Here is a 26,389-nt window from a genome sequence, read left to right as displayed (position 1 = left end):
AATGGAAAAAAATACGATATTCTAACCGGCAATTGCATTGACCTAATTTTCACATGGTCCTTGTTTACATTTTCCAATTGACACTGACAGCTGTCAAGTGCCACGTCATGGCTCTTCTTGTGTAAGTTTTATTTATTTAGGTTTTTCTTTTGTAAGTTTAACTTTGGGTACTTCGAAAGTGTCATTTTAAATAGGTGTTCGTGTACACAATGTAATGTGATGACATCTGCTGTGGAATCTTCATGTTGTCAAGAATTTAAAAGATGACCAGAAAGATCAGCCGATACTCTGAGCTGGAACCAGATAAGGCCCCACTAACCTGCATCACTGACCACCCAAGTTTCCTGGCCAATTGTCTAGACCAGGGTTCGGCAACCCAAAATGTTCAAAAAGCCATATTGCCCCCCGAAAAAAAAAAAAAAAAACCTGTCTGGAGCCGCAAAAATCTAAAAGCCTTTTATAATGCAACATAGACTGTCAATACATAAGTTGTATGCCTACCATTAAAATAAATTAAAATATCAATTGTGGTATCAATTTGATCATTTCTTCTTGTGGCCCATTAGAGTTCACGTACCTGCATAGCAGAGCTTTCCGTTCGATATCGGTCATGTCACACGACTCATCCAGGCAATTAAAAAAGCATGAGCTGAATTGCACGTCCGCCTCACAGTTAGGAGGGTGCGGGTTCGATTCCACCTCAGGCAGTAGGCAGTAGGCGGGGAACACCCTGAACCGGTTGCCAGCCAATCGCAGGGCACACAGAGACAAACAACCATCCGCACTCGCACTCATACCTAGTAAAGGGAAATGTGCTTTCAGCGGTTTGCAAACATATTTTTTAAGGTTGTGTGAAACATATAATCATATCAATATAATATCTAGTATTGGAGTGCTTGTGTGGATTGGTGGGGGGTGAGGAATGTGCAGGCACACTGCATGAACTTGTTTTCTTCTAAGAGTTATGGAACAGGCCCAGGAAGGGAGTACGGGACGGTACGGAACGAAGGGAGTACCGGACGATAACACCTCAAGGTCGGTGAGGAACGAGAACAAAGAACAATACCACGTCCAGGTGGTTGGGCTTCGAGAGGAAAACAACCAACCCCCTGACCACAGTGATGACACCTCGACAGGGAGGAGATGACCATCGACCAATCATCACACAATATTTTGCATGCTTTAATATTCATATTGTGTTTCTTTAAAACTGGGCAACCCGGAAGAATGTGTCGTCTTTTGGTGGTCACAAAAACGCACGAGTTTCAGTGTGAGGGACCCGGGACCCAGGCCTGTATTAGTGCGCTTTGTTAGGAATAAACATTTGGTAAATTTGGTCTGATTGATCTACTGGTCTTCTCTTTGACAGAACGAACTCGCAAAATTGTTAGGTGCGCCAGTGTGTGGATTGGGACATAGAAACTTGTGTTAAGTGTTGATCGCAATTTGGAGTCAGATCAATAGCTAAAATCCGTATCCTAACACTAGGGACAATTTAGAGTCTTCAATCGGCCTACCAAGCATGTTTTTGGGATGTGGGAGGAAACCGGAGTGCCCGGAGAAAACCCACCCGGGCTCGGGGAGAACATGCAAACTCCACACAGGGAGGGCCGGAGGTGGAATCGAACCCGCACCCTCCTAACTGTGAGGCGGACGTGCTACCCACTGCTACACCGAGCCGCCAGTATTATTATGTAAAATGATATTTTGACAGGAAACATACTTTCATAGTTTTGCCACCTGTCAGTGTTCAATTATTGTGTCTCATTCAAAAGTGCCTTGTAAATAAATGCCTCTGATTTATGAATCATGACAGGTAAAAAAAACCAACTACATAAACACCATGATGTTTGGTTGTTATATACAGAATACAGGAGTGAAATGGATTACATGCTGAAATTTGCAGTTGATATGGACATTTTAGGGACAATTCTTGGTAAAGTGACAAACAAATTCTTCAGTTTCAGAAAAATAATTTTAATGATCAACAAAAATTTTAGACTGAGCACTTAGAGAAAATTTCGGTAATTAAATTGTTACTTATTAAATCTGGGAATTTGACGAGCATAGGCTTCTGCAGGGTCTTCCGGATGCTCATAGGCAGGTGCAAGATCATCTGGTTGATCCTCTCGGATTTCTTGAATTGAATTTCTCAGAGCAGCAGGACTTTCTGAATGGACCTCGAGGAGTTTTCTCATCAACCATTATGCGTAGTCGTGAGTTGGCTCGGTTTTCACAGCACTGACTACATGTTGCCCAGCCTTATACTTGGGGAAGCATACTCGATACTGGGGGTGCCCATCTCTGGTGATTGCTTGCATACGACCAGCATTCTCATTATGGTGCATTGCCGCCAACGTTGTTCTAGCCATTTGGCCTAGCCAGCCAAAATGTGTTTTGGCACAAAACGTATCACTAGGCTCTGAAAGGCCTCCAGGCTGGAAGTCTGGCGTCAAATTTTGTACATCTTTTATCACAGTATTGGAGGTCACCAGATCTGACAATTGAACACTTCCAGGTGTGCCACGAACTATCCATTCCTTGTTGCAATCATATATCAGGTATACATGGTCACAATAAGGATGTATTTGGGAGTCATGTTCATGCATGTCGTGAATGTGGTTGTCAACAGACAACCACATATCTTTCAGATATTCATGTCGATCCTCTGCAGGGGCCCTAGCAGCCAAATAGTACATGTGGTTAACCGCTGATTTCTTCCACAGTTTGACCTCTGGTGCTTTACAGCCAATCTTCATCACTTTCTTGCCCAGACCCTTGGCTGTATGCCACACATCATTGTAATGCTGCATGTTTTTGCATCTGGCATTGTTTAGCAATGCTTTTATGTCTGTCTGTTACCGGACTCTTCAGGACCAATCATTCTGTTTCCGTGAGGAAGGAAATGCTACGTTTGAATCCAACAAGTTCACAAGCATTGCTGTTTCCAGCTTCATTGCTTTGAACTTGCTGCATGTCAATGACTCTCCTCGTCTGCTCGATAATGGTGTCTGTTCCATATTTTGCAGAGTGACAGTCCCCACAATTTGCACGCCACCCTCGATGGTTCGGACTTCGTTGATAATTTCCGTCTGCTTTTGGTTCCAACCATTTATGATAGTGGGTATAATGTAGTCTGACTGGTGGCGCTGGAGTGTTTGATGAGAGTATGTCAACACATTCAAAATGTGTAACATGCGAAGCACCTGGCTTGGTTGGTTCCCAGGAAACAGGATGGCAGCAGACAGCATGAGGTTGCCTAATGGCATCTGGCCCTGCATGGGCTGACTGTCCCATATCCTATAATAGCCGCAATTTTCACATACCTGTTTAATCTTGACCATTGTGCCATAGCCATTACCAGGCCGGTGTTGAATATGACCTTGGCTTTGGCCTGCACATAAAGGACAGTTCAAACAGCTTTAAAAGATTACTCTCGAACACAAGGTATTTTGTTTCCTTAACATAATCAGCTGGCTGAACGGGTGGCTTCTCTGTTTGAATCTCCTTCCTTTCTGCCAAGACCTTCGCCTCCGCTTCCTGTATGGATATGTCCGAGGGATGGTAATCTGGATCCATGGTCTCGGTCTTTGAGGGCTGTGGACTGTGAGCTTTTATAGGGCTGAGGATGGTTTCTCCACCTGTCATCAAATTGGCTGTTTTCTTTGGGGTGCTGCAAGTCAATGTCTGCCCTTGGGGAAGGTCACAAACTATATTTCCACCAGATCAAACTTCGGCGGTCTAGTAATTAGGGTGTTTATGGCCTTCGTTTTTATTTGGGGTTTCATGTTTGAGACCTGCGTCCCTCGAGTTGTTTTTGGGATTGGATCTGTCTGACAGGTGGCTTTCTTGTCCCCAGATTCTCTTTCCAGTTCATCGTCTTGGACACTGCTCCCTGGTTGATTGTCCTAGACATCGATCAGTCTTTGGCTCGTCTTTCAGTAGCTGCAGGAACAGCACAATACGAGTAAAATAGTATTCTACAATTAACCTTTAAAATAACTTGTATGTAGGTATACCTCAAAGGTTGGACTTTTATATTTTTATAATATTTAATATCTGGCTCATTTTGAGATTATTTTAACTTTACAATCAGCCTTAAATGTAAGAAGACAGCCCCTAAGTGATAGCAATGTTGAAATCATAAATAACCTTGAAAGGTCAAACCTTTTCATTCTCGGACTTCAATTTCAAAAAAATCTAGAATGCAATGTTTAAACCAAAGTTGTTAAAATTTGAATACATTTGAAATAAATGTAGATTCTTTGAAAGTTGGACAATGACAAGTAGTTGGTATTCCTCTGATACTGACAGATTTATAGGCCCAAACAAATTGATTATTATTTGGAGTTTCATTGATTAAAAATGGGTAGACACTTCTTTACTGACATGACTTGAAAAATGACGAATTTGTTTGAAGGAAAAAAATGCAAACATATTTGTCTAGAAGTAAAATGCTCTGTAAGTGTCATGTTAGAAAAGCCTTATCAATGGCTATATACTGATATTGTTTCCAATGTATCTAATTTAATAAATTCTAAGAAAGTTCCAAAGAAAATTTCTTTTAATAATATATTCGGCAACATATTTTTTTATAGGGTAGAAAACAATAGAAACATTTATTTTTTGGACTGGAAAAATCCATGAACGATTATTACTTTGGTGTGCTAATTCTTATTTTCCGTTTGGACACAGTATGTTACTACCAAAGTTACACCTATAAATACCGTACTTATCGGACTATAAGTCGCGGTTTTTGTCATAGTTTGGGTGGGGGGGCGACTTATACTCAGGAGCGACTTATATGTGATTTTTTTTCACAAATTTTCAAAATTCAAAAATCCGCGATGTAGTGAAACCGCGATAAACGAACCGCGATGTAGCAAGGGATTACTGTCATTTGAACTGCAAGTGACGTCACCCGTGCCGCGCAGCGGTTGTTTACATAAAAGGCAAAGGATTCGATCACGGGATGACGAAGATGACGAAAGGCGTACTAACGTACTACCGGCATCATTGGCGGCTTTGTTTGTAAGTGACACGGAGGATGAAGAGTTTGAAGGATTTAATGATTTGGAGTGACACAGATGGTTTGATAATATTGTTGTAATATGATAGTTGTTTGAAATATACTTTATATATCGTTATATGGGTCTGTGGAATAATTTGAAATGCAACTTACAACGGGTCCGACGTGAGCATATGCCGCGCATACATTGTTTACATAAAGCACGATCGATGGATTTAATGAATTGGAGTGACACAGATGGTTTGATAAACGTGTTATTTATGTAATACTTGAATAACTCTGAATGTTACGTCAGGCCCGTTCTCAGCTCCTCGTTTGTGTATGTCACGTTAGCATACCGTATCGTTTAGCCTGTTGTTGCTGTTTTTAGTGTTGAATTTTGACAAATGAATTTGCCCCACAAGTGCGACTTATACTCCGGTGCGACTTATATATGTTTTTTTCACTTTATTGTGCATTTTATTGCTGGTGCGACTTCTACTCCGAGCGACTTTTTTTCCGAAAATTACGGTATATTGTAGCGTTAACAAATTACCAAGAAAGACGTGGGTTTGGTAAACGGCTCTTTATTTAACAAAACAAGAATTCAACGTGCCAACAACTACTGAACTTCCAGCCACGGCGGTGGAAGAGAGCACCATAAATAGGACCGGGCGTGCGTAAAAGCCATGTCCGAGCCCCATCCACCGTCCCCGGACAGCCACCCGGCTGAGCGCCGGCCCCCGACTTCCATCCACGGAGGTGAAAGAGAGCTCCCGTCGAGAAGGATCGGGCGTGCGTAAAAGCCATAATAGTTTTTCAAACTTTCTGTGTCACTCCAAATCATTAAATCCTTCAAACTCTTCGTCCTCCGTGTCACTTACAAACAAAGCCGCTAATGATGCTGGTAGTACGTGGGGCCCTTCGTCATCTTCGTCATCCCGTGATCGAATCCTTTGCCTTTTATGTAAACAACCGCCGCGCGGCACGGGTGACGTCACTTGCAGTTCAAATGACAGTAATCCCTTGCTACATCACGGTTCGTTTATCGCGGTTTCACTACATCGCGTATTTTTGAATTTTGAAAATTTGTGAAAAAAATCACATAAAAGTCGCCCCCCCCCACCTATGACAAAACCCGCGACTTATAGTCCGAAAATTACTGTAATTTATTGAAGCCCTTGTGAAGTGTTCTTTAAATGTATTCACTTACACAGCACTTACCTAATTATAAAAATCTAACAAAATAAACATGCTTGTCCCAAATAGAACATACAATAATTATTACTTTAAAAACTCCCCCTTGACATTGAAAATTATTAAAAATAAAGGATTTATTTGAAATTTAGGGCAGCTCAGTGATGCACTGGTTAGCACACCCACCTCACAGTGCAGAGGTTTCTTTCTTTGTGGAGTTTGCCTGTTCTTCCCGTGCCTGCATGGGTTTCCTCTGGGAACTCCAGTTTCCTCCCACATTCCAAAAACAGTAGGCCGATTGAACACTCCAAATTGCCCGTAGGTATTGCCCACGCTGGCAACCGGTTCTGGGTGTCCCCTGCCTACTGCCCGTTGTCAGCTGGGATAGACTCCAGTATACCCGCGGTACAGAAAAAGGATGGTTGATTTTTTGTTATTTGGCTTTATTGAACAGCGAATCATTAGCTAGCTAACATCTAGAAATGACAAAATGCACCAAATGTCACCAAAGGTGCTGAAGGGGTATTGAGCCTCAGCTACAAAGTGCTGCACTAGTTTTATGTACAGATAATTTTAAAAGTCTCAGAGTTAACAAGTCTCAGAGTTACCATGTACACAGCAGAGAAAACCACGCTCTTGGGAAGAATGTTTTCGTGCCCATTCTTAGAAAGAGCATACATGGCAAATGTATACAATTGTATTCTGCATTCTTCATATTGAGAAATGGCCATAACCTCTCCATCGTGCCCTTGGCTGTCCCTGGGACCTCCTCCAGGTGCGAAGTGCCCGCAACACCTCACCAAGGAGCCCTCCAGGAGGCATCCTGACCAGATGCCCGATCCACCTCATCTGACTTCTCTCAGCACTGACAGTTTCCTCTAACCCAAGCATGATGACGAAAACTGGCAAGTGTGTTTTTACTGCTCTTAGCATGTGGTGTCCTCAAAATGATCACCATACCACACTATATGCATTTTATTGCCACTAAAAATCCTGAGTCTTCTCCCCTAAAACCTATTATAGTCTGTTGCAAACTCTCTTCTGTGACATTTCTTTTTTATTGTAGAGGAAGATGTCATGCAAACAAACTCTTAACACAAACAGTTGCTTCTCGATTTGTCTCGTCCTTTTTTAATTGGCATTTGGTCCATTTTACAACACAGTTGCAGAGTCTGTGACTAAGCCAACCTTGGTATTGAGCACACACATGGGGATTTGCAAATGTAAATATGAACAGGTTTAACATCTGCAGGTTTCAATCCCTATGGTTTTGTGTAGAATGGGGAGGGAAAATCACTAAGGAAAATCCTTCCAGGGAGAGCTATAATGGTGCTCCCGAAATCTTGTTTAGACTGTAAAGAGGTTGACTTTGAAGTGACAAGATTTCCTCCCTTGAGAATTTATAACCAATCCTATCAGAATGTTTCATCCGTAAATTCCACCCTTTTTCTGCAATGATATTTTAAGGAGAAAGACCCGTCTTGATAACATGTGATCGTCTACTTAACATAAAAACCTCCAACAGATGTTGAAGGGAATGAGGTTAAGAGCAGGTGCTTTGGCGTATTAAAGTAGACAGCTCCTTCCAGATGCCCCACCAGAAGCAGGATTATAAAGTCTCTCCTTCAATCCTTTCTCCTCTGGGGGACATTTCTCCCTTTCAAAGCCATATGAAATTTCACACTGGAAAACAGAAAAGGGCAAAACTTGTGGAGCTTTTGGTTTGATAGATGCTAAAAATGGTGATATGAATTTTCCCCTGTGGATCAATAAAGAATCTATCTATCGATCGATCTATTTCTTATTTAAAACATTTTTTGAAAATGATTTTTCAAGGACCACCTTCCAATTAAAAAAAATACATAGTGAAAAGTTGACTAATGTACTTACAATAGACCTTAACAATTTAATGAATGTTTAAGGATAACATAATTGCTATCCTTTAATAACTGACTGTTAACTATGACTGTTTGCAAGATTACATTCAAAAGCCTACCACTAAAGGCATTTTTTTAATACGTTGGTCAAAAGACATGTCAAGCTAATCACCGTTTGTAGTTGTTAAAACCAGATCAGTACAATTCTCATCCATCCTTGCATTATACCCACCACTTATCCTCATTAGGATAGTGGGTGAGCTAAAGCGGACAGCTGATTTTGGGTCAGATGCACTTTACACTCTGGACTTATTGACAGTGTGGTATATTTTAGCCTGCATGTCTCTCTGTATGTTGCATTCACAGGGCCGGGGTCATGCCTCAGGTCAAGCACAGGCCTATTTGTGTGGACAGGGTGCTTTGGTTTCAGTAATGTAGATGCACGACAAATTATAGAATGACCAGTTGTTCGGGACCACAAGAACAACCAAGTTGAGGGCCTTGTAAGGGCAGACAGCCAGCATGCACGAAAGTCTCAAAGAGTAGTTACTATTCAAAGCGATGAGATCATGAGTCTCGCCAGGTATAAGAAAGGCGCTACCTGGCAGACGAGGGGCTTCCGAACATCGTGTCTGTGGGGCGAGAGAGAATATCTTCTGACATCGGCTGAATAAAATCTTTTTCTAACCAGCCGTATGTCCCCGAAGCAATTCCTTTTTTAAAGCCAGCATTTTTCACCAAGTGTTTTGAGAAGACCAGCGAAGCCACGAAGACAATTCACCACATTTTTGGCGTCACGAACCAGGATTCGTTTGCTTCAAACCAGGCTTTCGCCCGCTCGGGTGTAACACGTCAGCGTCCAGCCGGCAGGCTGAGATTAAGGTGAGAATCTTACACACTCACAACCGCGCTGCATGCCCCCAGGAGAGAGAAAGCGGAGGGATAGTTAAACGAATCTGAAAATGGAAACCGAGGTCAACCGTAGTCAAATGCCTGATTTGACATGCATAGGCTTGACAGATAAAGTTGATTTTGTTGGGCCGTGGCTGGCTAAGAAGGAAATGGACTCCCCTAAATGGCCTCCCTTGATCATTATCATGGGAGACATGAATAAGTAAAGAGGGGAGTGGCCCCTAGATAAAATACAAAATAAAAAGAGAAAATATTTAAAAAAAAAAAAAAAAAAAAAAAAAGGAACGGTGGCATACAACTTAATGGGGAATGTGCACTATTGAGTGAGTGACATGTCAGGTGCGAATGATAAAGAGAAAGACAAATAAAGGCCCGTTAGTGAGGGCATGTGAAACATGACATCGCTTGTCGGCTGTCACAAGAAAAGAATGATAGAAAAGTCACATAAAACGTGGACTTTATTCGAGAGACAGATCCGGATGAGGATGTAAATTTTAGCTGTGTGAATGCGGCGGAAACACAGATACGATTGATCACCGCTTGCGACAAGGGCAAGTACTACACCTAGCCCCCGGAGGCGAAAATTCCTGGGACAAGCGGGAACATTAAAATCTGAATCTCGGTAGCCATACGGGTCGGGCGCGATTCATAGAATGTTCGGTGGGAGTATTTGGCTCTGTAAAGGTTGCACGTAAAAGGGAAGCTTGGTGCAAAATCCACGTTTGGCAAATAGGAAAAAGGCACGGCTTTGGCTATACGTAGCTGTGTGAATGATTGAGTAAGGTAGGATGACGTCAAGGGAAGAAAATCGGCCAGGTCTGGGACCGCAGAGTGCCGTAGGAAAGAAAGCGCAAAACCACGTCATTGGGCATCAATCGAATTAGGAGTGTTTGTGAGTCTCAAAAGTTTTTTTCGGGGAAAAAGCAGCAGGGCTGAACTACCGAGAATGACTGGTGCGTTGTGGTCGTAGCCAATTCGACACTGTCCGACTACGATTGTCGAGACGCATCGGGACAGCTGACACGACTGTCAAAGTTTGATAAATTTGAGCTTGTTGCAGACCGCTATTGAACGAAGGTGCGTTCGCAGCTATTGTGTGATGGAAAAAATGGAAACTGAGGCCTCAAGGGGGTTTAATTTTGGTATACCAGGGGAAAAGGAATAATTTGTGTGCACACTTAAGTTACAATCTGCAGAATAAAGGGGAAAGATTCAGCGCTATGGGGAACAAAACTAAGTTAAGTGAGACGTGCAAGAGGCGTATTTGTCATTATAGCGATGTATTGACAGTAGCCAAAAGGACCAACTGCATAGAGGTGGTTGGCAAGAAGCAAAATGTGAAATGGATTCAAATCCGTTTGTCTGTCTTCTGTGTTCGTGCGTCTGTAGCCTGTCAGTTTGATGTACGTTTGAGCTTGTCTGTGCGCGCGAGAATATGTGGGATCCCATATGTGTGTGTGTGTGTGTGTGTGTGTGTGTGTGTGTGTGTGTGTGTGTGTGTGTGCGTGCTCGTGGGTGTGTGCGTGCCCATGTGCGTGTGCGCATGTGTGCAAAAGAAAGCGTTTGTGTGTACGCCCCTAGGTGTGTGCGTTTGTTTGTGCGCTCCAAGTGTGTGAGCGTGTGTGAGCGTGTGTGCGCGTGTGTGGAATTCATGCTGGCGATTAGAAGAGGTGACTGTGCTCCACTGGGGCACGTGGCCAATTTTGGGGTTCGGGAGTTGTCCGGTGCAGTGGGCTCGGCGGGGTGGCCAACCTGTAACGAGTCACTGTATTTTGAATGCCCGGCTTTCCTTGCTCAAATAACGTTGTGGCTGCGTGCGGGGTCAGAGGTGTGCTGTTTTGAGGGACAGAATGATGGAAGAATACGCGACATTGCCGACTGAAACTCTCGCCCAGAGAGATGAATGTTTAACAGGTTGTTAACAGGTGAAAATGGACCACCCTTGGACTAATCATTACTAACATATTTGTAAAGAAGGGCCTACCAAAGAATGACAGGTCTTTCCCTAACACTTGAAGAGCGATAGGCTAGTCAGCGATAATTTATGAGAGCAAGAGAGCTATCTGATAAGAGCCACCGGGGCAACTGGAATTAAAGGAATTTTCTGAATTTAGACCTAAGACTGAATTGTATGCAAGGACAGTGTGCTTGTAAATTACGTTGGCCCGACAAGGGTGACCAGTGCACCACTGTGACAAGACTCACAGGCCAAAAGCAGTACATCCAAAATAGAGGAGGAAATGTCGACGAGGAGATATTGGATTTGGTAGCAATTTTCTTTACTACCCTTTTGAAAGTTTACTTGAAACAGATACATTAGGAATACGAGCAATTTAGAGATCCAAAAGTAAGAAATTCAAAGAAAATCACTTTTTCGATTTGGAATAATGGAGCCTAATAGGAGCATGGAAAGAGAGAACAGCTGAGAGGTGGTCTTTGATGTAGTGTAGGAGAGTTAGAAATTCAAGATAGTCCAGTAATATTGTTTAGTGAGCATAACACCAATAAATAATGAGTGAGAGGTCAAAACAGGGATGATGCTGTGTTTGGAACATGAGTTAATTGCGAATAATGGTACATTATGTTCACAAGATTTGGAAACTGTATCCGAAATTGAAGGCTCGAATCAGGAAAGGCAGAAAGCTGATGGAGAGGATTGCGTAAAATCAAAGTTAGGAAAACAAAAGATAGAATGTAGCCTGAAATAGGATGAGCTTGAGGAAATTACTGTATACTAAATACTTGGTAATAGTAGAATTGGAGTTTGATGAGCAAAAGGTACTCGGAAACTAATGACGAATTGGAAAACAATATTTTAAGGTTGTTATCCCAGTCTGTCTTTTCCAGTATCCATCAGTGACCCTGAAACTAGATCCTGAGCCTTCACCCGCAGCTGTGAATGACAAGAAAACGGTGCCTGGCTCTGAGGCACCTTTGACCTTTTGCAAGAACACTGGAGGACTATATTTGTGCTATGGGGGAGCACAACGCTCCAGAGGAAAAACGACATCCTCGGAGATGAGTACGAAGAGCGGAGGAACTCACAAGATGGGAATGGACTCATTTGAAAATGGAATCATCCAAGAGTGTGGGAGGAGTTGGCTCTGAACAACAACTTGACAATGAGATGCTGCAAAGGCACATGAGATAAGTTTAAGGAATAACAGCAAAGGAAACTTTTGACGGTTAAGAATAATGATGCCCCCTCCGTGAGTCGTCACCTTATCGTGGTGGAGGGGTTTGCGTGCCCCTATGATCCGAGGAGCCATGTTGTCTGGGGCTTCATGCCCCTGGTAGGGTCACCAATGGCAGAAGGGTCCTAGGTGAGGGGCCAGACAAAGCACGGCTCAGAAGACCCCTTATGATGAATAAAATATATGGATGTCGTTTTCCCTCGCCCGGACGGGGGTCACCGGGGCCACTCTCTGGAGCCAGGCCTGGAGGTGGGGCTCGAAGGCGAGCGCCTGTTGGCCGGGCCTTCGCTCATGGGGTCCGGTCGGGCGTAGCCCGAAAAGAAAACGTGGGTCCCAATGGGATCACCACCTATAGGAGGGGCCAAAGGGGTCGGGTGCCTAGTGAGCTGGGCGGCGGCCAAAGGCGGGGACCTTGGCGGTCCGATCCCAGAGGCTGGCTCTAGGGACATGGAATGTCACCTCTCTGGCTGGAAAGGAGCCCGAGCTGGTGTGTGAGGCAGAAAGGTTCCGACTAGACATAGTCGGACTTGCCTCCACACATAGTTTGGGCTCTGGTACAAGCCCTCTCGAGATTGGCTGGACTCTCTTCCACTCTGGAGTTGCCCACGGTGAGAGGCGTCGAGCAGGTGTTGGCATACCTATTGCCCCCCGGCTGGGCGCTTGCACATTGGGGTTCACCCCGGTAAGCGAGAGGGTAGCCTCCCTCCGCCTTCGGGTGGGGGGACGGGTCCTGACTGTTGTTTGTGTCTATGCACCGAACGGCAGCTCAGAGTACCCACCCTTAGAGTCCCTGGAGGAAGTGCTGGAGAGCGCTCCTTCTGGGGACTCCATCGTTCTACTGGGTGACTTCAATGCTCACGTGGGCAATGACAGTGAGACCTGGAAGGGCGTGATTGGGAAGAACGGCCCCCCCGATCTGAACCCGAGCTGTGTTCTATTATTGGACTTCTGTGCTCGACACGGATTTTCTATAATGAACACCATGTTCAAGCATAAGGATGTCCATGTGTGCACTTGGCACCAGGACACCCTAGGTTGCAGTTCGTTGATCGACCTTGTAGTCGTGTCATCGGATTTGCGGCCGCAGGTTTTGGACACTCGGGTGAAGAGAGGGGCGGAGCTGTCAACTGATCACCACCTGGTAGTGGGTTGGCTCCGATGGTGGGGGAAGATGCCGGTCCGACCTGGCGGACCCAAACGCTCTGTGAGGGTCTGCTGGGAACGTCTGGCAGAGTCCCCTGTCAGGAAGAGCTTCAACTCCCACCTCCGGCAGATTTTTTCCCACGTCCCGGGGGAGGCGGGGGACATTGAGTCCGAGTGGACCTTGTTCCGCGCCTCCATTGTTGAGGCAGCCGACCGGAGCTGTGGCCGTAAGGTTGTTGGTGCCTGTCGTGGCGGCAATCCCCGAACCCGCTGGCTGACACCGGCGGTAAGGGATGCCGTCAAGCTGAAGAAGGAGTCCTATCGGGCCGTTTTGGCCTGCGGGACTCCGGACGCAGCTGACAGGTACCGGATGGCCAAGCGGAACGCGGCTTCTGCGGTTGCTGAGGCAAAAACTCGGGCGTGGGAGGAGTTTGGCGAGGCCATGGAGAATGACTTCCGGACGGCTTCGAGGAAATTCTGGTCCACCATCCGGCATCTCAGGAGGGGGAAGCAGTGCACGGTCAACACTGTTTACAGTGGAGATGGTGTGCTGCTGACCTCGACTCGGGATGTCGTGAGTCGGTGGGGGGAATACTTCGAAGACCTCCTCAATTCCACCGACACGCCTTCCATTGTGGAAGCAGGGCCTGAGGACTCTGAGGCGGACTCTCCAATCTCGGAGGACGAAGTCACTGAGGTAGTTAAAAAACTCCTCGGTGGCAAGGCCCCGGGGGTGAATGAGATCCGCCCGGAGTTCTTAAAGTCTCTGGATGTTGTGGGGCTGTCATGGCTGACACGCCTCTACAGCATTGCGTGGACATCGGGGACGGTACCTCTGGATTGGCAGACTGGGGTGGTGGTTCCCTTCTTTAAGAAGGGGGGCCTGAGGGTGTGTTCCAATTACAGGGGAATCACACTCCTCAGCCTCCCTGGTAAGGTCTGTTCAGGGGTGCTGGAGAGGAGGATCCGTCGGGAAGTCGAACCTCGGATTCAGGAGGAGCAGTGTGGCTTTTGTCCTGGCCGTGGAACAGTGGACCAGCTCTACACCCTCGGCGGGATCCTCGAGGGTGCATGGGAGTTCGCCCAACCAGTCCACATGTGTTTTGTGGACTTGGAGAAAGCGTTCGACCGTGTCCCTCGGGAGGTTCTGTGGAGGGTGCTTCGGGAGTACGGGGTGCCGAGCCAACTGATAAGGGCGGTTCGGTCCCTGTATCACCGATGCCAGAGTTTGGTCCGCATTTCCGGCAGTAAGTTGGATTCGTTCCCAGTGAGGGTTGGACTCCGCCAAGGCTACCCTTTGTCCCCGTTTCTGTTCATAATTTTTATGGACAGAATTTCTAGGCGCAGCCGAGGCATTGAGGGGGTCCGTTTTAGGGACCTCAGCATCGCGTCACTGCTTTTTGCAGATGACGTGGTGCTGTTGGCTTCTTCAGTCCGTGCTCTCCAGCTCTCATTGGAGCGGTTCGCAGCCGAGTGTGAAGCGGTCCGGATGAGGGTCAGCACCTCCAAATCCGAGTCCATGGTCCTCGGTTGGTAAAGGGTGGAATGCCCTCTCCGGATCGGGGATGAGATCCTGCCCCAAGTGGCGGAGTTCAAGTATCTTGGGGACTTGTTCATGAGTGAGGGCAGGATGGAGCGCAAGATCGACAGGCGGATCGGTGCAGCGTCGGCAGTAATGCGGACTCTGTACCGGTCCGTCGTGGTGAAGAGAGAGCTGAGCCAAATGGGAAAGGTCTCGATTTACCGGTCGATCTACGCTCCTACCCTCACCTATGGTCACGAGCTATGGGTCGTGACCAAAAGAACGAGATCCAGGATACAAGCGGCTGAAATGAGTTTCCTCCGCAGGGTGTCCGGGCTCTCCCTTAGAGATAGGGTGAGAAGCTCGGTCATCCGGGAGAGACTCAGAGTAGAGCCGCTGCTCCTCCACGTTGAGAGGAGCCAGATGAGGTGGCTCGGGCATCTCATCAGGATGCCTCCTGGACGCCTCCCTGGGGATGTGTTCCGGGCATGTCCCACCGGTAGGAGACCCCGGGGACGACCCAGGACGCGCGTCTCTCGGCTGGCCTGGGAATGCCTTGGGATCCCCCGGGATGAGCTGGAGGAAGTGGCTGGGGAGAGGGAGGTCTGGGAGTCCCCCCCTAAAGCTGCTGCCCCCGCGACCCAACCCCGGATAAGCGGAAGAAGATGAAGGTGAAGGTGTTTTGAGAAAAGCAGCGAAGCCACGAAGACAATTCACCACAACAGCCAATTACAGGGCACATATGTATACTCAATCATTCACACTCATATTAATGCCTAATAACAATTTAGTCTTTAATTAAACGAGGAAACATGTTTTTGGAATGTGGAAGAAAGCCAGAGAACCCACGCAAGTCTAGAAAGAATAAAATCAAATCAATCTTTATTTGCCAAATTTGAACATGCCAAACAAGGAATTTGACTCCAGTACATCTACTTGCACACAGGAAAGATTTGAATCCCCACCGTCACTTGCACACAGGAAAGATTTGAATCCCCACCGTCACAACTGAGGCGATCATGCTTGCAGAACTTATCATGTACTCGTCAACGCTTATCAAATGCGACAGATTGTCAACCAGTGGTCCGCGGCTCTCTAATGGTCCGTGGATGTATTACAGGTGGTCTGCATTCTGATTCGGTGGCGCACTGGTTAGCACGTCCGCCTCACAGTCGGGAGAGTGCCGGTTCGTTTCCACCTCCGACCCTCCCTGAGTTTGCATGTTCTTCCCGAGCCGGCGTGGGTTTCCTCCGGGCACTCTGGTTTCCTTCCACATCCCAAAAACATGCTTGGTAGGCCGATTGAGATCTGCAAGTTGCCCCTAGGTGTGAGTGTGAGTACAGATGGTTGTTTGTCTCTGTGTGCCCTGCGATCGGCTGGCAACCGGTTCAGGGTGTCCGCCGCCTACTGCCCGATGACCGCTGGGATAGGCTCCAGTACGCCCGCGATCCCCGTGAGGACAAAGTGATACAGAAAATGGATGGATGGATGTCTTCTGATTCACTAATTGGACTTGATTTATTTTCTAGCTAAATTTTGTCAATCATTTACTCATCCAATTATGTCAAATCTAGCTGAGATTTCCAAAAGACATACAAATAAATGGTCTCTCCTCCGGTGCAAAATAAAATAATATTTCCCCAAAGCAGTGGTCCTCAAGTTGCTTCTTGGTTATAATGGTGGTCCCTTGGGAAAAACAGTTGAAAACCCCTGAAATAGGAGCTAAAGAATTAATTTGCATCAGTATACAGTAATCCCTCGTTTATCGCGAATAAATGGTTCCAAGCCCACCCGCGACGTGAATATTCTCGAAGTTGTGCCACCCTCTCATTTTTAACATACATTTTGTGTATCAACAAATATATATTCAACCATATAAGTGCATTTGTTATCATTAGACCATTAAATAATATTTTTCTAACATGTATATATGACATTAATAGTATAAATGACAGAAAATAATATATATATATATATAATATAAATATGAGTGAGTATGTGTGTGTGTGTGTGTGTGTGTGTGTGTAACATACGTAATGTATGTAATGTCACGTTCCTGCATCACCTGCCACTCGGCCACAGCCCAATCAGCTGAATCACCCACACCTGTCAGTCCCTCTATTTAAACCCTGTCATCCAGTCACTCCTTTGTCAGTTCGTTCCTGTATGTTACCCATTTGCTCCCTGTGCTTTATGCCTATCAGCCTGCGCCTTTTTCCTCTGTTGCCAACCACTTCCGTAAACTGACTGACCACACTCCGATCACCGCCTGCCCCGACGTGCAAGTGCACCTCCCCGACTACGCGCAGCACTCTTCTGCACAGCCACACCAGCCAGATCACGAGTCCAGCGTTCCACTTCCCCTTTTCAATAAAGGTTCATGCTGCATTTGGCCGCCCCGTCTCTGTTCCTGACATGTAATTAAAGTGTGCATACTGTAAATATGTTTTTAAAACTCTTTTTGTTATAACAACTTTTGTATAACAAGATACAAGTGTATGTACTGCAATTGTGTGGGCACCTCCTGCCCTTCTGCTGGCATGCGGGCAACTTTTATGCAATAATTCCTCAACTTAGAAATTTTATTTTGAATTTTTTTTTTGGGGGGGGATAAATCCACGATGTACTGAAGCCACGATAAATGAACCACGATGTAGCGAGGGATTACTGTACTGTATTCTCAGAGCTGGCTTTCAGCCATCAATTTGCAGCCAATCAATCAACCTAAACATACAATGCAAAGCAAGGTCATATACATCATGGCTCCATTGTCTTTATTGTTGCTAAACCTTCTTGTGGAAGTGTTTGCTACATTTTTCAAGTTCATAAAACTAATTTTAAGTACAGTGGTTGACCACTTTTTGCAGGATGATAGGCCAGGCCAACGAATAACAAAACTCTACATACATATATCCATCGTTGAAGGGGGTCATTTTAATTTCCCAAAAATTCTTGAAGAAGTAGGGATATACTACAAATAAACTTTTTGCCAATTAAAATAGTTTCCCCCTGCAAATAAATAAATAAATAAACAAACCAACAAGTGAATCCTCAGGTACCAAACTGTTAGTCTGTAGGGGTCCATTGTATATTATTATATACATAATACAGTGGACGATGTATGCTTATACTCACAGCGCAGCACCCATGACCGCATATTTGTATTCATTTGCCGGTTCAGTCCCTATCCCCCACGATTACTGTGTATGAGTAAAATAAACATATTTATAGGTACAGTATATTGCCACTGCACCACAAGCATTACGCATTTTAAAAGAAGCAGGCACAAAAGAATTCTGTTACTGATTGTAAGACATGCAACTGTACTGAAATTATGTCACGAAAAAAATATGATGATGCAATGTCCTTTGTCTAAAAAGTCACTGAATGATTCACAAGAAAATATCTTCCTACTTGGAACACACCCTGAGCGTGTACACACAGCATGCAGAGCTATGGCCGAGTGCCAATCTCTGCATCTGAATAAATCATATAAGGAATACATTTGGTTCCAGAGAAAGAAAGCAAGAAGAAGTGAGTGAACAGACACGCTGAAAAAAAAGGTGCAGTGATGATAGCAGGAAAGATAACACGTGGAAATGAAAAGGCAAGATTCCTACTCATCTTGTAAGGGAGTGGGGAGATTAGAAGTGATATGAAGGAGAAAATGCCGCATAAAGAGTAGATGGCATAAATGAGATCAGGTACACACCTTAGCTTGATTTACACTTGCAGGTTGGCCGTGCAGATGCTCTGACTTGTACTCATGCAAATCACCACCAGGCTGGTGGTGCTGCCCTGCTGCCCACTCATGGAAAGTCAGTTTGAGGAAGTCTGTGGCGAAGCCTCTGGAACTCCTCGGCCACTTGGGCCTCCTCATGTATGAGAGAACGAGTCACTGAACATGCATTTAAATGATTGTAAATGTAGAATTGAATACTTCTCTCCTGAAGAGCCTGAAAATCTTCAGGTTCAACCCATAAACATTTCTCATAGTAAATCAATCAATTAATCCATCATTTAATGTTTTTTTTTTAGCTCTTTTCAATAAAACATGCAGCTCAAAGTGCTATAAATGAATTAAAATCAACCATTCTAACCTCGCGTCCACATACATACCGTAAATTTCAGACTATAAGCCGCTACTTCTGTTACGCTCAACTGGAGTGGTGAGCCAAAAGTGCCGAGGACCCAGGAGACAAGACACAGAGACTGAGGTTTTAGGGCAAAATTAAAATATTTATTTTTCTCACGAAAGGTGATCCAAAGGTGGATTTGAGGGGGAGGCACCGGACGACCGTCCCGGGGCACCTGGATTGTCCCGGTAGAAGTCATCCAACAACGAAGGGTCAGCAAGGTAGGACCTGGGCACCCAGCTACGGTCTTCAGGGCCGAAGCCCTCCCAGTCTACCAAGAACTGGAAGCCTCTTTCCCGGCGACGGACGGCCAGTAGTTTACGAACTGACCAAACAGGATCACCATCAGCCAGTACTCGAGGTGGCGGGGGAACAGAAACCGCTGGTGCCAGGGGACTGGTGGCGACTGGCTTCAGCTGGGACACATGGAAAACTGGGTGCACTTTGAGAGCAGGAGGGAGATTCAGACGCACTGCGGAAGGGCTGATGATGCGGTAACCGAGGGTTCAACTTGCGAGTAGACGTCTGAGAGGTTTGGAGGGGCAAGTCCCGGGCCAATAGCCAAACTTTCTGGCCAGGCTGGTAAACCGGGGCATGTCTCCTCCGCCGGTTAGCACCACGCTGAGATCGTACTGAGGCACGGAGTAGCGCAGCCCGGGCAGTCCTCCAGATGTGTTGACACCGGCGGAGGTGGGCCTTGGTGGATGGAACTGCCACCTCCAGTTCCTGCTGTGGAAACAAGGGAGGCTGGTAACCCAGAGAGCATTGAAATGGTGACATTCCGGTGGCAGAGCTCTCCAATGTGTTGAGGGAATACTCAACCCAGGCTAGGTACTTAGCCCAGGAAGAGGGGTTGCTGGAGGCAACGCAGCGAAGGGTCTCTTCAACTGCCTGGTTGGCACGTTCAGTCTGCTCATTGGACTGAGGATGGTACCCGGAGGAAAGGCTGACCGTGGCTCCAATTCCCTTGCAAAAGGCCTGCCACACCTTGGAGATGAATTGGGGTCCACGATCCGACACAATGTCTGAGGGAATACCATGGAGGCGTACGACATGGAGGGTGAGGAGGTCAGCCGTTTCAGCAGCAGAAGGAAGCTTGGGGAGGGGAATGAAGTGGACGGCCTTAGAGAACCGGTCGACCACAGTCAGGATGGTGTCATAACCCTGGGACATGGGAAGTCCAGTGACAAAGTCCATGCCAATGTGAGACCACGGCCGACTCGGAATTGGAAGGAGGTTGTAGGAGGCCTGCTGGAGGGCGATGGGAAGCCTTACTACGGGCACAGACGGTGCAGGCAGCGACATACTCCTTGACATCCTTCTTAAGGGTGGGCCACCAGAATCTCCGGCCAACGAACTCCGCTGTCCGGCGCTCTCCGGGGTGACATGAAACACGGCTGGAGTGACCCCACTCTAACACTTGAGGACGGGCAGCATCTGGAACAAACTGCCTGTTCGGGGGTCCATTTCCAGGGTCAGGTTGGGCCTCCATTACAACAGAATCTATGGGCCAGGAGATTACCCCAACCAGACGGGCAGGAAGAAGGATGGTGTCGGATATCTCCGGGACAGCAGGGCCCTCATCAGGGAACTGACGGGAAAGGGCGTCAGCTCTGACGTTCTTTGACCCTGGGCGGTATGTGAGAGTGAAATCAAACCGGCTTAAGAACAGAGCCCAGCGGGCCTGCCTGGAGTTGAGCCTCTTTGCTGTTCTTAAGTAGGTCAGGTTCTTGTGATCTGACCACACGACAAAAGGCAGCTTTGCTCCCTCCAACCAGTGTCTCTACTCCCTCAGGGCATCATGGACCGCCAGCAGCTCCTCGTTTCCCACATCATAGTTCCTCTCCGCTGGGTCGTAACTTCTACAGAAATAAGCGCACGGATGCACCTTCTGATCCTCCTCCGACCGCTGGGAGAGGACTGCCCCAACGGCCGTATCAGAAGCATCCACTTCCACAATGAATTGTCTCTCAGGGTCAGGGTGGACGAGCACTGGAGCTGTAGAGAACAGACCCTTGAGTCTGGTGAAGGCTGTCTCGGCTTCGGGTGTCCAGGAAAAAGGGCGTGTGATGGAGGTCAGGGCATTGAGAGTGGCAGCGATCTGACTATATCCCTTGATGAAGCGGCGTATGAAGCCTGCGAAACCCAGGAAGCGTCTGAGCTGAGTCCGGTTGGTAGGACGCGGCCACTCCTCCACAGCCTTGACTTTGGAGGGATCAACACTCATCCGTCCAGCCTCCACTATGTTTCCCAGGTACGTTACAGAGTCAGAGTGGAAGACACACTTCTCGGCTTTAATGAACAGGCGGTTCTCCAACAGCCGCTGGAGAACCAAACACACATGCTGGTAGTGTTCCTTCAATGACCTGGAGAAGATGAGGATGCCGTCCAGGTACACCACCACAAAGATGTTCAACATGTCTCTTAACACATCATTTACCAGGCATTGGAAAACCGCTGGTGCGTTGGACAAGCCAAAAGGCATCACAAGGTACTCAAAATGGCCGAGATGGTTGTTGAAAGCTGTCTTCCATTCGTCGCCCTCTCTGATCCGGACTAAGTGGTAGGCGTTGCGGAGATCTAGCTTGGTGAACACCCGGGCATGAGTAAGAGGCTCAAAAGTGGAACTAATAAACAAAGGGTACTTATTTTTCACTGTGATGTCATTAAGACCATGGTAGTCAATGCAAGGTCTCAGGCCGCCATCCTTCTTGGCCACAAAAAAAGAACTTGCCCCTAAGGGAGATGATGATGGTCTTATGAAACCTGAGAGCAGGGACTCTGCAACATAATTGCGCATCGCCTCCTTCTCTGGAAGGGAGATGTTGTAGAGCCGCCCTTTAGGATAGGGCGCCCCGGGAAGGAGGTCGATCGCAGTCGTATGGCCGGTGAGGGGGAAGTAAAAAGGCTTTATCCTTACTAAATACTGAGGCAAGGTCATGGTAAATACTTGGAACTCCAGAGATATCAGGGGTTACGGGCATGGGTCTGGGACTACTTGGAGGTGAAAGGGCAGAGCGTAGCCAGGTCGCATGACAGGCTGTGCTCCATCCCAAAATCCGACCAGAGGCCCAGGAGATGTGAGGTTCATGCCTCTCCAACCAAGGTCTCCCCAATACCAAGGGAGCAGTAGGGGCATGAAGGACAAAAAAACGGATGGGCTCAGTATGATTCCCTGAGAGCGTGAGCATAAGAGGTTCAGTGGAGAAGGAAATGGTTCCTAATGAGTGACCATCGATCGCTCTGGGAGACAGGGAGTGATCTAAGGGAACCAAAGGAATTCCCGCCTGGCGTGCTAAGGAAATGTATATAAGGCTCTCGTCCGCACCAGAATCAATAAGTGCACTAACAGACAATGTTTCTTTGCCCCAGGCCGGGGTTGCGGGGAAAAGACTGTTGGAACAAACCTTGGGCTGGGGAATGGTAGTGTTGCTCACCAGTATAGCCCCTACTGGCGAGCTGGGTCTTTTGGGCGGGTTGGGCAGGACCGGATGAAATGTCCTGATTCTCCACAGTAGAGACATTGATCATTGCTCAGCCTCTGCTGCCTTTCTGCTGGCGAGATCCGTGATCGGCCAACCTCCATGGGCTCCCCAGACCCTGAAGTAGATAGGAACGGGGGAAGCATAGGGTACTGAGCATGAGGAGTTGGCCTGGAAGGTGAGGTGGGGAACACAGAAGCAAAACGACGGGGAACAGACTGTAGGGGGCTACGGTGGGCTCGGTCTGCACGGCGCTCCTGAAGTCGTGCGTCCATCTTGAGAGCCAGGGATATTAGCTCGTTAAGGGTCTCCGGGCTGTCACGGACAATGGGGTCCTTAATAGAATCACTCAGCCCCTTGCGAAAGACACTGAGGAGGGCTTGGTCATTCCAACGGCTCTCTGCAGCAAGGATCCGAAATTCCAGCATATATTGAGCCACTGAACGTGACCCCTGGCGGATAACCAGCAGGCGGCTAGAAGCATCTTGACCATCTGCAGGGTGATCAAACACAGCCCGAAACTCACTCTTGAACTGTGAGTAGTCGGTGGAAAAAACTGGGTTGTTCTCAATGATAGCCCAGCGGAGGGCGTCCTCGACCAGAAGGGACATGACAAAAGCAATTTTAGACCCGTCAGAGGAATATTTAGAGGGCTGATGGGTAAAAAGTAACTCACATTGTGCCAAAAAACCTCTGCTCAGATTGAAGTCACCGTTGAAAGGCCTAGGGCTGACTAAGCCAGGCTCGGACTGAGACTGCTGTGGGTTGGGAAGGACAGGGCTTGGTTGTTGGTTGGAAGCAGAGGCAGGGCCATGAATGGGAGCGGGATTTCCTTCGGCCGAGGCACGGGCTGTAAGTGCATCCAGGGACCGTTGAATGCCCGATAGAGCTCCTGCAATAGACTGCACTTGGTTGGAAAGTGTTGCCACAGAACCGACTGTGGTTTGAGACGTCCTCTCCAGAGCAGTGATTTGAGACAGGACGGTCGGGAAAGCCTTATTTAATTCTTGCTCCAGTGAGGAGATCTCTTTAACTTGACCAAAAACCAACTCACGTAAATCGGATGATTTTGGCTGCCCGGCCCCCGGGGTCCCGCCTTGGCTCATGATGGCTTCGACGTTCTGTTACGCTCAACTGGAGTGGTTTATTTTTCTCACGAAAGGTGATCCAAAGGTGGATTTGAGGGAGGAGGGATGAGACACTGGTTTGACGTGGAGGGAGCGCTGACCACAGAAGTTTAACGTCGTAGCGTCGAGCACTGTCTCTCAGGGGGTTTTGTAGACAGCCTCTGACGAGATGATCTGGAACAGCTTGTTTGATTGAGATAAGCCACACCTGTGCTGGGCTGACTGCAGCCAGCACAGGTGAGGCTGGTTTCAGGTTGAGGAGGAAGTGGATTGGCCTTTGCCCTTATTTGGCATGCAGAAGAGGAACTGGGGATGAGTGGCACAACAACTTCTTTCTCGAATTTTGAACCCTGCGGCTTATATAGTTTTTTTCCCATGATTTTTCTCATGATTAATACACGTATACATTCATAAAAAGGCTGTGGACTGCTGTTGTGCTGTTGTGTTAATAAAAGTTATGCGTACCTAAATAATCATCTTTTTCCTGACAATCATCTTTGTGGATATTCTCTTACAAATGGGAATAAAACATTAAAAACCTTACACGATCATGCGGCGATTTTACATGCATATTCCAATCAGACACTGAGGAGGAAGATTTTGCTGGTTTCAGTGGACAAGAGGAAGACAAAGATGGCTCTCAGTGACTTTGTTGACTGGTATGGTTTTTTTTTTCACCCGCCTAGTTAGTGCTTAACTTCCGTGTTTACAACTAAATGTTAATGTTATTAAAACTTTAACCCAACTAGTGCTGTTACTTCCGTGTTTACAACAAAATGTTAATGCTATTAAAACTTTAGCCCAGCTAGTCCTGTTACTTCCGTGTTTACAACGAAATGTTAATTCTATTAAAACTTTATCCCAGCTAGTGCTGTTACTTCCGTGTTTACTACAAATTGTTAATGTGATTAAAACTTTAAAAAGTCTTTCTTTGTACTGTCTTTCTTTGTAAATAACTCATGCGTACGTGCGGCTTATAGTCCTGTGCGGCTTATATAAGTATACAACCCCCAAAAAATCACAAATTTTAGCAGGTGCATCTTATAGTCCAGGGTGGCTTATAGCCCAAAATTTACAATAATTAGTTAAAAAATAATATTGTAAAATAATGAAAATGACATCAATGTTATATTATATGTATCATTTGATTCCCTCTACAATGAGAATCAGTAAGAGAATCATTAAGAAATCAAATCAATAGTGGTAATGATTATGTATTTATTTGTGTCCTCGCTCAGGCACACTTTTTCTGTGAAATCAGCATCTTATTTTAATTCCTTAGTATCTATTTGGTAAGAAAGTGATTTCATAGAAAATGTGTTTCAACAAAAAAGATAATTCTTCTGCCAGTGCTTTGACACAGACCCCATGTGTACTCGACACTCCCTTTATGCTCTTTATGTATTTTTGTCTGTCTGTGTGCAAGCAACTCGCTGGGGCTATTTTAACTACAAATCCCGCAAATTAATTTTTAATGTTGATAAATCATTTGCAAGCTATGTCACACCATACTGTTAATTTCGATGCTTTATGACAACACCCCTTATGTATTTGGTTTGATGATTCTGTGGTTGCTATAACAGCAGCACATTGTGGCAGATATAATTTTTTATGAGATCAATACAACAAAATATGGTTTGTTGTGATATTTCAGGTATCAATGGAAGTTCAATTCGTTTGGTGCAAAATACGATGTCAACATTTTTTATATACCTACACTACTGTTAAAAATGTGGGGTCACACAGACAATTTAGTGTTTTGCATGAAAATTTACATAATTGCACAATAATTTTCAAGGGTTTCCTAATCATCCATTAGACTTCTTGAAATAGGAACAAAATTTTACAAGAGATTAAAAATACGTATATATATACCTAACAAATTGTTGGAATAATTTAGGTGAAGCCATTGCCTGCCAGACCTGGGGGCCTCATCTTTTACGAGTTGAACTCCTTATCTAGTTCCAGGGATGTCCTTTGACCCCTATCAGTTTTATGTATCCTTCCTGTCCTTCTCTTATCTTTCTGTTTTGTTTCTGTAAGAGGTATTCACTACCAATGAGCAGAGCTACTTTGCACAGGCAAAATGTTCTTTGTTTAGTTCAAAGGAATTTCCTTCCTTTTAGTAAACTGTAGCTTTGATTCATAGATTGTTGTTGATCGGAACTGTTTTTCTTTGTTAAGTGTGAGCTACAGTTTGAAGTAGTTGCATATAAGTTATGCCATATTTACTCAATGTTTGTTTAAGGAACTGCATACCAGTTACCTCACATTTACTTAATGTGTGTTGAAGTGTTTAGGACTAGTTACTCATTATTATTGTATGTTCTGTTAGTTTACCAAGAAGATAAAGTTAGCAAAGGTTTAGTTGCATTGCTTCAAGTTATCTGATCACAGTCGAGGACAAGTCAGCCAACCATGGAGAAGACAGCCTGTTGAGGAAACGGGACAGACTCTGCAATTCCAGTGCTGGGGTCACGGGCCGACAATTAAATGCTGAATCACACCACACTACATTCCTTGGCTAATCAGCGTTGCTACAGCCACAATCTCCCCACCCTTTAGTGTAGCAATACCTCTGTAACCAGGGCAACCAAAACATTAAAAAGAGGAGTACGCGGAGTAAGGACTCAGAATTGATGGAGATTGTAACTGGGCTTCCTTTCTCTACCGTTCTCCGAGTAAACCTATCCCGGTTGTCTTCTCCTCTTTGTTCCAGCATGTGGTTTAATATCTCATGGTACTTAGACCTGACACAAATCCTGTAAATAGAATATTGACAAAACAAATA

The 26,389-nt window shown here is 46.0% G+C and overlaps 1 pseudogene across 1 annotated transcript; it reads right to left on the bottom strand.

The window, feature by feature from the left end:
• Nucleotides 1-2,244: 2,244 nt before the first annotated feature.
• LOC147061283 (uncharacterized) lies at nucleotides 2,245-25,620 on the bottom strand (annotated as a pseudogene). Its single transcript, XR_015065469.1, has 3 exons — nucleotides 25,474-25,620; nucleotides 18,566-18,725; nucleotides 2,245-3,945 (listed from the first exon to the last, which is right to left on the bottom strand). The product of XR_015065469.1 is annotated as an uncharacterized LOC147061283 (transcript).
• Nucleotides 25,621-26,389: the final 769 nt, after the last annotated feature.

Source organism: Syngnathus leptorhynchus, chromosome 2 (genome assembly GCF_054491065.1).
Source record: "Syngnathus leptorhynchus isolate UIUO chromosome 2, UIUO_Slep, whole genome shotgun sequence".
NCBI lineage: Eukaryota > Metazoa > Chordata > Actinopteri > Syngnathiformes > Syngnathidae > Syngnathus > Syngnathus leptorhynchus.
Note: the sequence above shows the minus strand (reverse complement) of the source record. Positions and strands in the feature narration are given on the sequence as shown.